This window comes from Microcebus murinus, chromosome 7 (assembly GCF_040939455.1).
Source record: "Microcebus murinus isolate Inina chromosome 7, M.murinus_Inina_mat1.0, whole genome shotgun sequence".
NCBI lineage: Eukaryota > Metazoa > Chordata > Mammalia > Primates > Cheirogaleidae > Microcebus > Microcebus murinus.
The window spans coordinates 63,588,876-63,606,010 of NC_134110.1; the positions used below are offsets into that span (position 1 = coordinate 63,588,876).

The 17,135-nt window shown below is 35.1% G+C and overlaps 1 protein-coding gene across 1 annotated transcript in view; it reads left to right on the forward strand.

The window, feature by feature from the left end:
* Positions 1–17,135, forward strand: part of STK3 (serine/threonine kinase 3) — a 267,587-nt gene that overhangs the window by 247,795 nt on the left and 2,657 nt on the right. The gene's annotated exons all lie outside the window — the stretch shown is intronic.

Genomic DNA, 17,135 nt, shown 5'->3' on the forward strand with positions numbered 1-17,135 from the left:
ATAGGGTAGGTTCTTAGCATTAGCAACTAGATGCATAGAGGAAGAATCATTTAGTGAAATAGGAAAAGTTCGAAGACAGGTTAGAAGGTCTCTATCAGATATGGGCATATTGCAATGTCCATGAGATGCCTAAATAGAATTACTAAGTTCTGGAACACAGAAGACAGATCTATATTACGGATAGAAATATGAGAGTTGCTATCGGATTTAAAGCCAAGGGCATGTATGAGACTGCCTAGGAAATGGAGTATATAGTAAAAGCTCAGAGAGCCCTGAGGAGTTCTGACATTTAGGAACTGAGAACAAGAAGCTGATAAAGAAGAATGAGAAGTGGCCATAAGTTAGGAAAAAAGAAAGCTTAATGTTCTAGGAGCCAAGAGAAGGAGGTTTCGAGAAAGTAGGTGTACACAAAGTGTAAAATTCAGCTTAAGGGGTCAAATAAGATAAAAGACTAAAAAGAATTCATTTGATTTCAGTGATCTAACAGGATTAGTTTGGAGAGCATGAGAGGGACAAAAGCCAGTATGCAGCGAGTTGAAGTTTGACTACCAATTTTAAAAGTGAAGACTGTTTTCTCCATACCTCTGAGAAGTTTGACATTCAAAATATGAGAAATGGAATTGTGACAACTGGAGGGGTAGGTGGGAATCAAGGCAGGGTTACTTTTCTTGGTTGGTTTGTTTAAGATGGGAGCTATTAGAAAGTATTTTGTGTTGATGGTAAAAACTAAGAAAGTTTGAAGATGCACAAGAGAAGATAACTGCAGTTAGGTTTCTGAGAAGACCACTCAGGAGTGATCTGGCCTGTAATCAGAGGGGGTGTGGAAGATGGGTACAGCAGGAATGTTTGTAAATGGCATTCCTTTATATTCTTAAAGAATTTAGGCCTTTGTGTTGTGATTAGAGTCATAAGAGGTTTTCTTTTAAACAAAAATAATAGCTTACTTTCATAGTACTTTTGAAATGTTCTTGATCTGTCATGTAAAGGCCATTATGTCTCACAGTGATCTCTTAGGGATTGTAAAAGAGTAGCAAATTTTTGAAGGCACTTTACAAAATTAAAGAATTACAAAAATGCTGAGTACTTTGTGTAATCATCTATCTTAATCTCATAATTTTTGGACCATTTTGCTTCTAACTCAATGTGGATTTTATGATCCATACTTGTTCTTATTCTCTTTTTTATAGCTTTTTATGTTCTGATTTTTATTTCCTCCTTATGTGGATTTTTGCTAGTTCAGCAATAGTAATTACTGTTGAATTATTTATTGTAGATAAAGTAGAAATAAAGTGAAACCAAATTTTCTAGCATGAGTAAAATTTTCTTTTGGTTTATTGTGAAAAATCTCATTTTTATTTTGTATAACACAGGGTAAAGATCATAGACCTAGGCTAATTCATTGGACATTCAGTCATTTGGGACATCTTAGATTTTGAGGGAATTGTGTTAAAGAAGTTTCTTATTCTAAGCCTCATTAATCTCATTTGTAAAATAAAAATAATCTCTATTTATAAAATTATCTGGCCCATTTCACAGAATTATTATGATGTCCACCTGGCATGATGTATATAAACATGCTTTGTAAATTATAAAATACTATAAAATATGATTTGAAAAATATTAGATCTCAAGCTCTTGTGGCCAATTATAAACTCTTCTCCCCACTGTAAGGTATATTGGAATAAATATTCTAAAAAATGAACACTCAGCTGGCATAGGATTGTAGTTTAGCTTTTAACCATCTTTGGCCTGCAAGTCAATACTAATCTGAATCTAATCTAAAATCTTTACGAAACTCTTCTATTTTGAGGAAAAATATATTATGGCTAATAAACCATGTATCTTTAATTGTAAGTGCAGTGTTTACAAGTGCCAGCTTTGAAATTAGGTTGCTTTGTGTTCAAATCCTGACCACACCTTTATTAGCTAAATGTCTTGAAGTTTAAACTCTTGGTGCTTCTGAAAATTTAAACCCTGAAAAATGGTAATATTAATCATTCTATGTCATAGAATTATTGCCTATTAAATAACAGCATAGTGTCTGCCAGTGGTGACAGTCAATGCATGATAGCTATTATGTACATGATATTTATAGCAATATGAATCTATATATTTCATATGAAGTAAATACCTGCAAAGAATTAAATTTTAAATAGCTAAATACTGACTAGATCTTTTCATTTGAGTAGCTGCACCCATGGGATTTTAAACACATTCAATGGAACTTTTCTCTTTTTCAATCATTATAATAGCTTACCTTTTTGGGTGCCAAACTTACACCTAATAAGTAGTTTCCCATCTGCCCATAGCCCAGCATATTCCTTCCTTGTGTAGAAAAGGTTTTGAAACAGTCCTTGACTTACGATGTTTTAACTTAGTTTTTGGTGACATAAAAATGATATGCATTCAATGGAGACTATACTTTGAGTACTCATACAACCATTTTGTTTTTCAGTACAGTATTCAATAAATTACATGAGACAGCCAACGCTTTATTATAAAGTTTGCCCAACTAAAGGTTGGGCAAAATCATCCAAAACCTAACCTATGGTGTTTGATAGGTTAGGTATATCACGTGCATTTTTACTTCAATAACATTTTCAACTTACGATGAGTTTATTGGGCTGTAAACCCCATTGTAAGTCGGAGAGCATCTTTTAAATGAAAAGCAGGTCTCTTCTCTTTGAAGGCAGAGAGTCTGTGGTGCCAAATATGGCCACCAGAGGGTGCTCTATAGCCAGCGACCTGGCCCACCCAGAGAGGCTGAAATCTTGCCCTGTGAGAGGGGTTCAGTAGATGCCACTATTCATATCCATGGAGCTCAGTGGCCTCATGTTTTCTCAGTTCCAAATACCATTGATCTGATAGTGGCCCATCTTCGTGACTTCTCAGGGACCAGTGATCGAGCTGGAAGCCTGCCATCCTTTACAAACCTTTAGACTCCTTCAGCCAATCAAGCTGTTTAACTTTGCCCCACCCTTTTCAGAAGCTGCCTGCCTATTCAGAAGTCATTTTGGTTACAATGCAGTTGATTTAGGATGGTTTAATTTTATTCTGTTAGACTGATTCCACCTTTGCTGCTATCTCTCAGGTATTCTATAAGTTAATTTCTTAATGGAATTTAAAAGATTTTACAAAATGGTTTACCAATTATTAAATACTTGGTCACTCTCCAAGTTTAAAAACCCACTACCTCTTAAGAGTCAATAAACAGTGTCTTGTTTGTTTTTGATACTCAGAGCAGAGATTTGCTAAGGGATAGGAAAACTTTCACTGCTGTCAACCTAGCAAAACTCGCTGGTGGGAAATATGTCCTCTTTATTATAATATTAGTTGGTATAATTCAGGATGACACTCATTAGAGATCAGTAAGAGACAATTTCTGGTGATTGAAATCAGAAGATAGGTAACCGAATCTGCAACTGCCTCAATACTTACGAGTCCCCTTTCCCTTCTTTTGGCAGTGTGGTCCAGCACAGCTGGCTCTTCTGACTATAATATAAGCAGACTATGAGAGTGAGGGTGGCCTACTACAAAGGCTATGAGTGGGAAGAGGCAGTGAACACACCTGTGAGAAGAATACCGTGACCAGAGCCATGCCTGTTTCTCACAGCGGGTGATTAGAAGAGATGTGTGGTTTGGTGATGCCAGGGCTAGGGTGGGCCTGACACAGTTACAAGATCATGCACTCTGGTTAAAAGAACTATAGCAGGAAAAGGTTTATTCTAATGGACATTCCTAACTGAAAATATGCTAGAAGAACTGAGGTAACTCATGGGTATCCAGAAATGGGCAGTCTGTATGGACCAGCTTGCAGTATTTGAGTCACTTTGAAGGTAATTCCTTTGCATGCAGTATTTTTCAAAATTACTTTATTCTTTCTGGTATTGTACCTCTATTCTGAGTCTAATAAGGTAAAGGAAATTTCACTCAATATTCTTGTATAAAAATGCTTTGGAGAATTCTCATATCTATTGGTACCAGGTACTAGGTGCTCATCACTAGGTCCGTTGGGTAATGTATTCGAGACTGAGAGTTACATGATATTATATGTGAATACAAAATAATTTCAGAATAATGGTCCAGTGGATAAGCTATTCTTTGAATAATAGTTTATTCAGTCACTTGCTAACAACATCTTATGGAAAGTTCCTCAAGAGCACATTGAATCTAACAGCCTTATAGCTATTTTATTACTTTTTCCACAGGAGGGAAACCAATAGTATGTTTTTCATTTGGTCAGTAATTAAAGATGTGTTTTTCCTTTTATCCGTATTAAAGTGGACTTTTTAAGACTAAGCTAAAACTTCATCTTCTAAAATAAAACGTAAAGATTTACTAGTAAAATTATCCCACGTTAATGTATAGTATTCAAGCCAAAGCTGAGATTCTAATCCTCAAGTTTCCACTCTTGATCACAGTCTCCCAGCTTCCCAGTAGATGCAAAGTAAAATCAGCCATTCTCTATGAAGTCCCCCAACATCAGTTCTCTGCCTCTACTTCTGTGTCCACATTAGCAGTGAGGCTACTCAGAAAGCAGGGCTCCGGCTCAAGGAAGATCAAGCCAAAGCCTTGCTGCCTCTGGAAGAGGTGGCAGCGTGGTCCAGCCCCAGCTCTGAAAATTTCTGGTAGCATTTGAGAATGCACTTAATTTGCAAGATAATTAAAGGTAAAATTTTGTTGCCATGTTCTCTATTAAATCAGTTGATACAAAAAAAAAAAAAAACAACAATTTTTAAAAACCTAACTTGGTGCCAGTCTCAGACTAAAATAAAGCCTTTTTGGATCATTCATTTACTATAGTAATCTAAAAGTAAAAAATTTAATTTGTAATAAATGTTTAATCTGCTCTGTTTGCAAATGACATTGCCATATTACTTTCTCGTCTTTATTTTCAGTGATTTATGCATATTAGTTGCCCAGTCTGAGATGATAACATAACCCACAAATACTGTTGTCCTGTCCCCAATCCAGAAAGTTGAAAGTTTGAAACGTTTACATTTGAAAGTTGATTCATCTCCTATAAGACACAGTTAAGTTAATAACTAGGTTTATGTTCAATTAGTCTTATTTTCCATCTTTTTCCTCAGCATTTATGAATACATTTTCTCACAAATATTAATGAAGGGACAAGGGTAGAAGCTATCAGCTTCTATGAGATTCAAGTTTATCACTGTTCTGACTTCTAATAACTAAAAGTGATCAGAAATCAGTGAGATCTGCTTCAAGATTCCTTAGGGGTTTGTCAAGAAATTTGGCATAGCATAGGTGAAAAAGTGTGGTCGGAGAAAAAACTATTTTAGGTTTATATAATAACTCCACAGAGATTTGACTACCCAGTAAGCTAGTTACAGATATATTTTACACACTGTTGTTTTGTAATGTTTGTGATCTTTCATAATAAATATTTGTCATATAGTTAATTTTTAAAATATTGAAGTATATAAAGAAAGTTAACCACTTAAATTGTTAATCTCATTTATGACTTCATCAGTATTTTAAACTATTTAAAGTATTAAGCAGAATCACTGAGGTAAGATATCAAAGCTGATGAAACTTTTTCATCTGCCTTTAATATATACAGACAGATTTAATTACTATTAATAGTTGGGTTTGAGTTACTCACATTTTGTTGTCCTGCCCTAGAGTTCTAGAGCTGCTTATGATAGAAGAGAGCTGGGCATAGATCAAGTTATTCCTGATAGCAGGCAAAACTACTTACTAGAAACCAAAAAGCATAAAAGGAATGGGTGTTCAACTGCCATTGAAGAATGCAACTGAAATTTCATCATTCCTTTTTTAAATAGGTGGCCAAGATTTCTCCAGGACATGATAATTGTAGTTATGCTCATCAGTTTTTACTTACGTGCTAGATCCAAGAGAAAGATAGCACCAAACCAGCTATGGAACAGTCTAAACAGACACAAGTCTCACTTGTATGAGAAGGAGACATAGTGTTTTATTGGTTTTGTCAGGGCATATCTTTTTTTTTTTTTTTTTTTTTGAGACAGAGTCTCACTTTGTTGCCCAGGTTAGAGTGAGTGCCGTGGCGTCAGCCTAGCTTACAGCAACCTCAAACTCCTGGGCTCAAGCAATTCTTCTGCCTCAGCCTCCCAAGTAGCTGGGACTACATGTATGCGCCACCATGCCTGACTAATTTTTTCTATACATATTAGTTGGCCAATTAATTTCTTTCTATTTTTAGTAGAGACGGGGTCTCACTCTTGCTCAGGCTGGTTTTGAACTCCTGACGTCGAGCAATCCGCCCGCCTCGGCCTCCCAGAGTGCTAGGATTACAGGCGTGAGCCACCATGCCCAGCCAGGGCATATCTTTTTTTATAGATAAAGTTATGCAGTCTATCCCAAAGGGCTATGTAGAAATGTGTTTATTTTGCTAGAGAGATTGTTATATAGAAAAATGCTTAATAAACATATATGCACTTATTTCATAAGGCCAATTATGGCTAAAATACATGAGAATACCTTATAAGTAAAATACTTCACTAGGTACAATCTGGTAGGAAAGGTGGGATTTTTTTTTAAGTAATGTTTCTCTATTTTTAATCTGTAAACAATCTGTTTCACATGATATTTGGCTTTTGAGTGTTTTTTGTAGTTTTTGGGAGATCCAAGAAACAGCTCTTCATAGGCTCCAATCCAAATTTATGTTAGTCAGTTTGATGTTGTCTTTGAGTGCCTGTATAAGCACCTCTAGTTTGTGACCTAGGTTTGGTTACTTGGTCTCTCTGAGTGTCCCAACCTGTAAAACAGAGTTAGTAATATCTACCCACTAAGGTGACTGCTAGGATTAAATGACGTAGTGCACAAAACCGAGGAGGATATACAATACATTGTAAATAATCAATAATGGTTACTTTCCCCTTCTCCTTTGTTGATATCCACAAGAAACAGTTTTCTCCCTTTTCTTTAGGAATGGAAATATAAAGTCTTAAGTTTCTCCTAAATGTGCTGAGGTTAAACAGCCAAAACAAATGTTGTATGGTAGTTTCCTGTTATAATCCCAAAATATTTACAGTCATTCATTCAGCCAAAGACCTGGACCACTCAGCACAGAATAGGGTAAATAATGTCTATTTGGGGAAGAGGAGTCTGCCAGCAGATTTGATGTTAATGCACCTTTTAAGATCACATTTTATAAGGGATTTACAGTGAGGAATTTGCCTTTTTTCTATAGTATGAGTGTCAAGTGCCTGAAATTATCACAATCTTAATTATTTTTCTTAATGCATATTTAAAATGTACATGTAAAGTGTTCTTTAAACAGACTTCATAGTAGTTTGGATCAACTTGAAAGCTCCTTTATTGTATTCTTCTCAGTGCCAGAAATTAAATCAGGAAAATGCCTTGATAATGTCTTAATTTTGTTTAACTTTAAGTACTGTTATTATCCCTGTTGCTCAGTCTTACTGACAGAACGCCCCTTACCTGTTTATATATGTGTACTAATCAGTGGACTTGACTGGATTTTTGCTAGTACTTTGGTGTGTTTCCCATTCTCACTGTTGATAAAATGAGTGTGTCAGCCTCCATGAACAGTGTTTTCTAAAACCAAACCAGATTCTGTTCAACATAGTAAAAATTTTAGCTAAAATGGAGTATTAAGAGAAAAAGGAGTATATTACTCCAGGCCACAAACAACTCAAAACAGTCTGAGACATGCACTGGTAAATCTTACAAAATGCTATAGGCAATTCAGCATCAAAATTGCCATAGAAAATTATTGCTGTTAGCCATTCTGTTGATAGTTCATATTGTTAGAATTGCTAGCAGATGGGAAAATAGATGAGTCAGGATACAGTATTAGAAATCCATATTTTTTTAATCACAGGCCACTAATAAGGTCTGTAGCATCTGCAAGATTTATTTAAACAGTTGCTAGGAAGAGTTTGTTTTCTCTGTAAACACAGCAAACCTTGTACAGGATTTTCTTGCTTGACTATTTGACTAAATGTGTTAACATTAACATGTAAGACCATTTGCTTCATTGTGGTGGTGTCTCATTTATTTTGACAGACTGATTATTCCAGCAACTTGTAGATCAATTAAACCTTGAAATGTTATCACTTTTATGCATTTTTTAAAAAGCAAACAAAATATCCTTTAGTAGGTGAATGGTAAACTGTGGTGCATACAGACAGTGGAATATTATTCAGCACTAAAAAAGAAATGAGCCATTAAGCCACAAAAAACTATGGAGGAACCTTAAATGGACATACATTACTAAGTAAAAGAAGCTAATCTGAAAAGGCTACATACTGTATGCTTCCAACTATATGACATTCTGGAAAAGGTAAAACTACAGAGACAGTAAAAAGATGAGTAGTTGCCAGGAGTTTGAGGGGAGAGAGGGAATAGGCAGAGCACAAGGGACATTTAGGGCAGTGAAACTGTTCTGTATGCTACTGTATGGTGGACACGTGTCATTATACATTTGTCTAAACCCAGAGAAACTGTTCTAAAAAATAAAGTCAATTTTTTAAAAAAGTATCTATTTCTGCTATTTTTTGAGATTGAGACTTTTATAAAATCTGTCATGTAATTAGGACTATTTTTGATAAAATGGAAAATAATATAAAAATGTATGTTTTCCTCTAGAGATCTAAGGCAAAATTATTTTAGAAAGTAATTCCATCATATCACTTGACCGTGATAGTTTAGGTTTTTATAGTAGATTGGATATATAAACTTAAAGGAAGTTCTAATTTTACTGACAACTCTTCCTGATCAGTAATAAGCAGCCTTTCAATACTTCAAATGGAGTTCAGAAATAATTGATTATTAAAAGTTTGAACTGTCAGTGGATTGATTTAATCTTATTTTCCATCTTTTCACGTCTCTGAGTTATTTGTGCTGCTGTTTTATGCAAGAGCTAGTAAATGAATTATTAATTTGCATAAATTTTACTTGGCTTTTCTTTTTGAGATACTGAGAAATGTAATTTTTTGGATATTGATCTATAATCTTACCTTCTGGATGAAATGAGATTAATTCAGGGCTATCATTAACAAAATGAATTGCTTATTTGAGCTGTCATTCATGTACCAAACAATATCAGTTTTCAAACAAAATGTTGACTCCTATTGAAAAGTAGTTTTGACTTTTTCATTTAACTTATGAACAAGTATCTATCCATCCATCCATCTAATTATTATTGTTGTGAAGTTTGTGGTATTTCTTTAATCTATTTCTTTAACCTATTTCTTAGGTTTTATTTTTTGTAAACAAACTTTTTATAAGAGCTGGGAAATTCTAGTCTACCACTGACCTGAAGCTTAAAGAAGATAGCAGTTCTACCTTTTGCCATTTATTCCACTGTAAAGGACACCTTTATAAAAATGTCATATATGGGGTTTTCTATTCACTGTGGCTGTCATAGCTGAATAGTTAAAAAAACATTTTTCCTTACAGCTCAGTTTGATGACCATGGGAATTTCTCAACAACACACTCACTTTTGGTGACTTTAACATTTTGAACTCTAACAGTGCTAGATTAAGAATATCAAACCTGATCACTTTGAACCTGTATCCAAATAACATTTGCTACTTGGAAACATGACCAAGTTTCCAATGAAATTTCATATTAAACAATTACTTAATTTGAACTTACAGAATTTAAAAGTATGTTTGTCCTCTGATAGAAGGCAGTTAGCATGTTTCCACTCTCTTCTGCCTTCTTTCTTCTCTCCCCTCCTCTAAACTACCTAAGAAGATCTGTTAGATTTTAATGAAAGAAGCACAAAATATTGTCATTTTAAATCAATTATCTCATGAGTCAGAAATCAGTACTTTGAGACTACTGTGAATTGCCCCCTCCTCAAGATATTAAAAGTCCAACTGGACTCTGGGCTTTGTTTCCTTCTGAACCAGACAGGAGAAAGGGTCCCATACCTGAGCTGAGCTAGCTATACCTTTATAACATTCTTGCTGTGTCATGGATTTGGTTTCATTGATGGTTCAGGAAATGGGAATTGAAAGGTAAATTTGGGATTTTTCCCCCATAAACTTGTATACAGTATAGTAATTGAGTGCCAATAATCAATATGGTATAATGAAAAAAATGTAAGTGTTGACTCAGAGGTCAAGTCATGTCTCTGCCATTAACCAGCAGTGTAACCTTGAGCAAGCTCTCATTTCCTCACCTAAGATAAGGAAGTTAGAGTAAATTATCTCTTAGGATCTCTTTTGCACTGAAATTTTGTGAAGGTGTAACTCATAACACAACTTTATAGTTTATGCTGTTGTTAAACAAATGACTTAGTCATAAACAATGACTTTTAACAATCCCAGATCTCAAAATTTGTTTCTCTCAAGCCTATACAATTTAATTTACTTGATCTCAGCTTAAACCCTTTTATAGAAATTCATTTTATTCTCTGCTGTTATTAATGTCTTGCCTCCTGATATTTTTCATTTAAAATGTCTAAGGAAAACAAAATTTTTTATGAGTTAAAAATAAAGCTTCAGGTAATGAATCGTTTTGAAGCTCATCTTTTTCTTTGACTATGTTTTTGAAGAGGTTGTGGGTTCTGCTTCCACTACCTTTGCATTCAAATTCTTCTTCCTACTACATGTCAGTTAATTTATTCATTTAATCAAATGTGTGTCCTTCATGTTTGTAAAAATTGTCAAGCCACAATATCCTTCCACAGTGTTAAGACTTGAAGATTACAGAACCACTGTTAGTTGTGCAGGTTCTTCTATTTTATCATTAAATTAAAAACTAAATTTTATTAAGTAGAATTAGCCTAAAATATAGAAAAGCCATTTCTAGATGGTATTCTTTTTTGTACATGTTCTCACATATAGCAAAACAATGTATGCATATTTAAAAATTCTTCTGTTTACTGACTTACTAAATTCTAAACTCTGGCAAATGTAAATCAAACCAACACTAGTCCACTTCTGCATTTATTTTGGAATTAGTAAACTAGCATTTAGCTATGGTAATACAACTACATTGTGTTTTATGTCTTGTAGAAAGGTAGTAAATTATGTTTCTTTCTTACATTTAAAAAATATATAAATTCAAGTCAAATTACCATAAGCTCTTTAGATATATAAACATAATTCTGAAGTGGTTTCCCTTTTCATAAAGATTTTCAGGAAACCTGATTTTGATAAAGGAAATTTTTGTCACAATAATATTGATATTAATTTAGGAAGCTCAACTTTTCCTTCTAATATTCTTATTAGCCCAATAAAACCCTTAATTTGGATTAGCATTGTAAAAGGGTAATAGTAGGTTATAATACTACAGGGCCATTTTTATCATTATGAGTCTCAATAAAATTTTATCTGGTTTGTGAATGTTTTTACTACTCCAACATTGAACAGTAGCAGTACCATTTTCCAAGAGATTGAAAAAGCCACTTATGCCACATTTTCCTCCCCAAAGCATTTTCATGCCTGTGGGAGGCTTGATAGCAACAGAAATACCAACCACTAAATATGTATGTATTATTAGGGCTTAATCAGAAATCAGAACTCAACTAGAGGTTTATGTCTATAAATCACAGTATGAAAGGTAAAAAATTCTGCCAGTTAACCTCACTGGTGTTTTGTCTATACAGCACCATAATCTAGAGTTATTTAGAAACCTACCAATATTGCTGTTCTGTTAACAAAATGAGATGATTCTCCAACATAAAGGCTAAGGTTTGGGAATTATCTTCTGTTGGGTACCATAGACAGATTGTAAGATCAGTGAGAAAACCTTCTTTTCCTGGATAATCTTCTCTTCATCAAGGGCTTCAGTTCTAGCCTAAATGTTGATGATTCTCTAAGTCTCTAGCTTAGATCTCTCTCCTGACCCCTAAACCCCAAATTACAATTCATGTCTGATGTCTCCACCTTGATGCCTTAATCATATGTCAAACTCAACAAGGCTAAAATAAATTTCATTAACTACTCTACCTTATTAATAGTATCAATGTCTACCCCATTACCCAAGCTTGAAGCCAGAATCATCCTTAACTCTTCCTTTTTCCTGATCTTCATAATCAGTCAGTCAACAAAGCAAGCCCTACCAATTCTACTTTCAGATCTCTCAAATCCTTTTCTTCTTTCCAATCTCTACTCCCATTGTCCTGGTCCAAGTTTTATCTTCTCACTAGACTGTTGCTATACTCTGTTGATGCGTCTTCCTGCCTCTACTTTTGTCCCGTGGTAGTGTATTTTCTATACCTGCTGCTGGAGAAATTTTTCTGAAGCTCATGTATGATCATGTCACTCTTTATGCTCAAAATTATCTAGCATTTCTTTCTGGTCACAGAAAGTTTGTAACAACATGCTTAAGGCCCTCGGCTATCTGGCCTTGCCCTCCTTCTTGCCTCATCTTCTGTTCCTCTTCCCACGTGGACTCTTCTAAAATCTGAGCAGTATGCCACACTGATTTGCAGAGATGCCAAGCATTCGTGTGCCTTGTACATTTCTGCTCATGAGGTTTCCTTTCTCCCCTATCCTGTTTCCCATTTTCTCAGCTTACTCATCCTTCAGTGAGTTAGCTGTGCATGGACCTGTCTTGCCAGCTAGATTGCAGTCTCTTTGTGGGAGGTAGAATGTTCTGTTCATCTCTCTACTTCTGCTGTGCTTGGTCCACAGAAAAATCTCAATAAATGATTTTATCATTGAGTCCTCTGATGTTCTCCAACAGCCCACTTGAAGACATAGCTATATGTGTAGCTTATGCAGAAGTCAGATTTCCTGTAACCTCAACCTTACACAGCCACAAATCTGAAATTAGATTTTTTAAAACAAATACATTAAAAAGTAAGCAAAAGACATGAAAATAAACCTTTCAAAAGTAGATAGAGTTAATAGCCAACAAACATGAAAAAATGCTCAACATCTCTAATCATCAGGGAAATGCAAGTCAAAGCCACAATGAGATATCACCTAACTCTAGTGAGAATGGCTTTTATCAAAAAATCCCAAAAAAACAAATGCTGGTGTGGATGTGGAGAGATAGGAACCTCATACACTGTTGGTGGGACTGCAAACTAGTACAACCTCTATGGAAAGTAGTATGGAAATACCTCAAAGAACTAAAAGTAGACCTACCATTTAATCCAGCAATTCCACTACTGGGTATTTACCCAAAGGAAAAAAAGACATTTTATTAAAAAGATACGTGCAGCTGAATGTTTATAGCAGCACAATTCACAATCACAAAGATGTGGAAACAACCCAAGTGCCCATCAATACCTGAGTGGGTTAATAAAATGTGGTATATATATACCATGGAGTACTACTCAGCTATAAAAACAATGGTGAACTAATGCCTCTTTTATTAACCTGGATGGACCTGGAGACTATTCTTATAAGTGAAGTATCCCAAGTATGGAAAAACAAACACCATATGTACTCACCATTAAATTAGAATTAATCGTTCAACATTTATATGCTGAAATAACACTCACTGGAAATCAAGTAGGGAGGAGGGGATGAGTAAATTCACACTTAATGGATAAAATAATTTTGACTCAAACTGTACAAAAGCAATTTATGTAACCAAGATGTTTGTGTCCCCATAGTATTCTGAAATTTTAAAAATAAAAAAAATAAAATAAATACAAACATTAGTAATAAGTATGACAAGCTTTAGCACTGAAACCGTTCTCTGTCTTTCCTAAAACAGCCTCATGCTTTCACTCACAACCTATTCTTATTTAGTGTAACACCTTATAAGATTGTTTAATTTTTTTCTGGTTCCCAATAGATGAGCAAACTTGATGTAGAGATAGAAGGGTATTTGTCCAATGAGGGCCAAAAAGAAAAGCTAACATCATTCCCTCAGATGAAAACAAGCCAAAAAAGGAGTGAGAAAATTATACATAATAGAGATTAATAATGACAACTCATCACCAAAGAAGGGTTGTTTTACATTCTATGTACTCTGTGTAGAAGGCAGTATGTTCTGTAAAATACTTTTTATAAAGATTTTCTGTTCAAAATGATTGAGACAAAGTTTTGTCACTTAACCAAGATTTAGGTACTTTATTAATTTACTTATATGGAACACCTAATTCCTTAACGACACCAGATAATGGTTCTCTGATGTCACAGACCTGTTTTTCATAAATTTTACATATTGAAAATATAAAAGTCTGTTAGAGCAGGAAAATTTTTCTTCTAAGTAGCTTCTTTCCCTGAATTCAGTCCATTACTGTAATATAATATTCATAAACTATTGGCAGTTTGCCCCCCTGTAAAGGTAGTATAAAATATTTAAAGGAATATCTTTTTTTTTTTTTTTTTTTGAGATAGGGTCTCTGTTGCCTGGGCTAGAGTGCAGTGACATCATCATAGCTCCCTGCAACCTCAAACTCCCGGGCTCCAGTGATCCTCCCACCTCAGCCTCCCAAGCAGCTGCGACTACAGGCGCACGCTACCATGCCAGGCTTATTTTTCTATTTTTTTGTAGAGGCAGGGTTTCACTCTTGCTCAGGCTGGTCTTGAACTCATGGCCCTCAAGCACTCCTCCCAACTTGGCCTCCCAGAGTGCTAGGATTACAGGTGTTTGCCACTACACCATGCCATGAATATCTTAATGCAAAAAAATTTTAAAGTAATGATAATGGTTTGCTTTATATGATATGCTAGAGTAACCCACTCCTTTGAGTCATTTATTCTTATTTATCTACTTACTTTCATGTCATGTTATTTAGCAGTATTGTCGGATAGTTTCTAGGACTATGTACAAAACTCCGAAGTCTAAATATTTTTTTAATATCTGGAGTGAGGACATGAAACTCATGCATTAAAATTCATTATAAAATAATACATGATCTAGAATCAAATACTAAATGGCTTTTTTAAAATTATGAATGTTATATAGAAATGCAGAGATGGGAAAGATTAATGTGGGCTGAAATAGAGATAATGTTGAAACATTCAGAAGTAGAATTGGATCCTGTGTAGAAGCAGCTGGGAACTTCTTTCTCAGGGAAATTTGGTTGTGTGGTCTGCATTGGCCCTTCAACTCACCATCACCTGTTTATACAGTTCAGAAAGTTTTAGGTTTCCCTGTTGGCTAATTCTTTATCCTCACAGTGATTTGAATAGCACTGAGTATATAATGGATATATGATTAATATTTGGATTCAAAATTAATGAAGAAAGTATATAATACTATGTATTATATATGAACATATATTATGGCATAATATAAAAAGCTAGGTTCTTTTGTGATGTATGACTAAAAAATAATAGGGCTTATTTTACACATGTGAGAACTTATACACCATAGCAAGTGGTGTTGACCTTCAGAGTCATCATCACGGAGCCTGTACACTCCTTCCCGTAACACCCATTTCTCAAAATATTTTTGGAACTTGTTTTGAATTTCCTTCAGAGTCTGTGACTCATTCTTGTCAGTATCCTCAGAATCTTTCTCAGCTGAGAATGGATTTGATTTTTGGAAGCAGAAGTCATGTAGGGCCAGGTATGGCAAGTAAAGTAGAGGATCAGCTGAGAAATACCATTTTTGGCAACTGGAAGTAATGAGAGTGTTTTCTAGCTTGACTCATAAAATAACCAAAGACAGTTATCTTCTTAAAACAAAAAAGTTGCAAGTTTTATCATTTTAAAACTAAGTGTAGTGGCATGCACCGGTAATCCCAGCTACTTGGGAGGCTGAGACAGGAGGATCGATTGCTTGAGCCCAGGAGTTCCAGGCTGCAGTAAGCTGTGATGACACCACTGCACTCTAGCCTGTGCAACAGAGTGAGACCCCATCTCAAAAACAAAGTGGCCGATCCCAGAACACAATTTACACAGCACAAAAGAACAACAACAAAAAAGAAAAACCAACTCTGGATTACTCTTATAATTTTCTTGTTCCAGAATTAATCTTGACTTCATGAAGTCCAAATTTTGTTTTGCCTGGCTTTTAGAGCCTCACTGGCCTGTCTAGATTTACTTTCAACACCCCACCAGAGTCCTCTTCTGAGCCCCTAGTTCTCTAGTGTCCTTAGTCCTTTAACCTAGCACGGCAGAGGCCTCCTCCTTGGGACTGCACATGGCTTAGAGGGACTCCTCTTCAAGGACCTTCGTAGTCCCTGCTCCCAGAAGGGAGGCTCTTCTCTGCCCAAGTTACATCGAATTTATATGAGGCTCTTTTTTCAAGGGGAATTTGCTTCAAAACAAAGCAAAAAAATAAATACTGTCCCCAAGAAAACGTACACATGAACATGCACAATTTTGCACATGAGAAGTTTGTTCATGGACCTCTCACTGTAATCTGTACCACACTTAGTAGAGTTTAATTGTATAGGGCCTCGCATTGGTCCTTAATACACTGATTGCCATGCTAGCAAAAAAAAACTTTTTCCTTGAGGCCACAGTGTTTTATTACAAAAATAGAATAAAAACTTTGAAAACAAAATGATCCTTTCTAATTTAATGAAAAATTTGTTGTTTTTTCTTGTCTCTGCATGAGTTATATGCAACTTGAAGAATGGTTCGTTCACACAGCTCCCAAGGTAGAGATGTGTGAGTACATATGCTTCACAGGGCCCCGGGTTTAAAACTAGTGTGTGTTAAATACAACTCACATGACAGTTAATGTGTTCAGTGTTTATAGTTGCTACTGTTACCCTTCCAACTGATTTCTGAGTTTCTTAAGAGCAAGGAAATAGTTTAGTTCTTCTTTCTTTTCCTTATAGTACCTACTGAAGGTGCTGAGTATGTGACAGCATTCTATAAATCATTGCAGTTTAACAGATTTTTTAAACCACCTGCCTGCTACCATTGCTTTAATATTCAGTTTTTAAAGGAGACAGTTTTAGATTTTTTTAATGTTAATGAGATAAAAGCCCAGGTATTAGGTTTTATATTTCAGGGCATTCTATATGCCCTCAGATAACATCCCTAAAATATATTTCTCAGGAGATAATCTGTATCTTGCTGTTTTGACATATAAATAAATACAGTAAAGCTTAGGATGCCCTAGATCTTGTTATGTAGCAGAACAGAGTTTATCCCCCTTACACACATGACCTAAAACCTCTATCCTGTTACACAGAAACCTAGTAAAGGATGTATTATTGTTGTCCCAGTAGCCAGCATAATCAAACTGTAATGTGTATTGGGAAAATTTAACAGGCAATTCATTT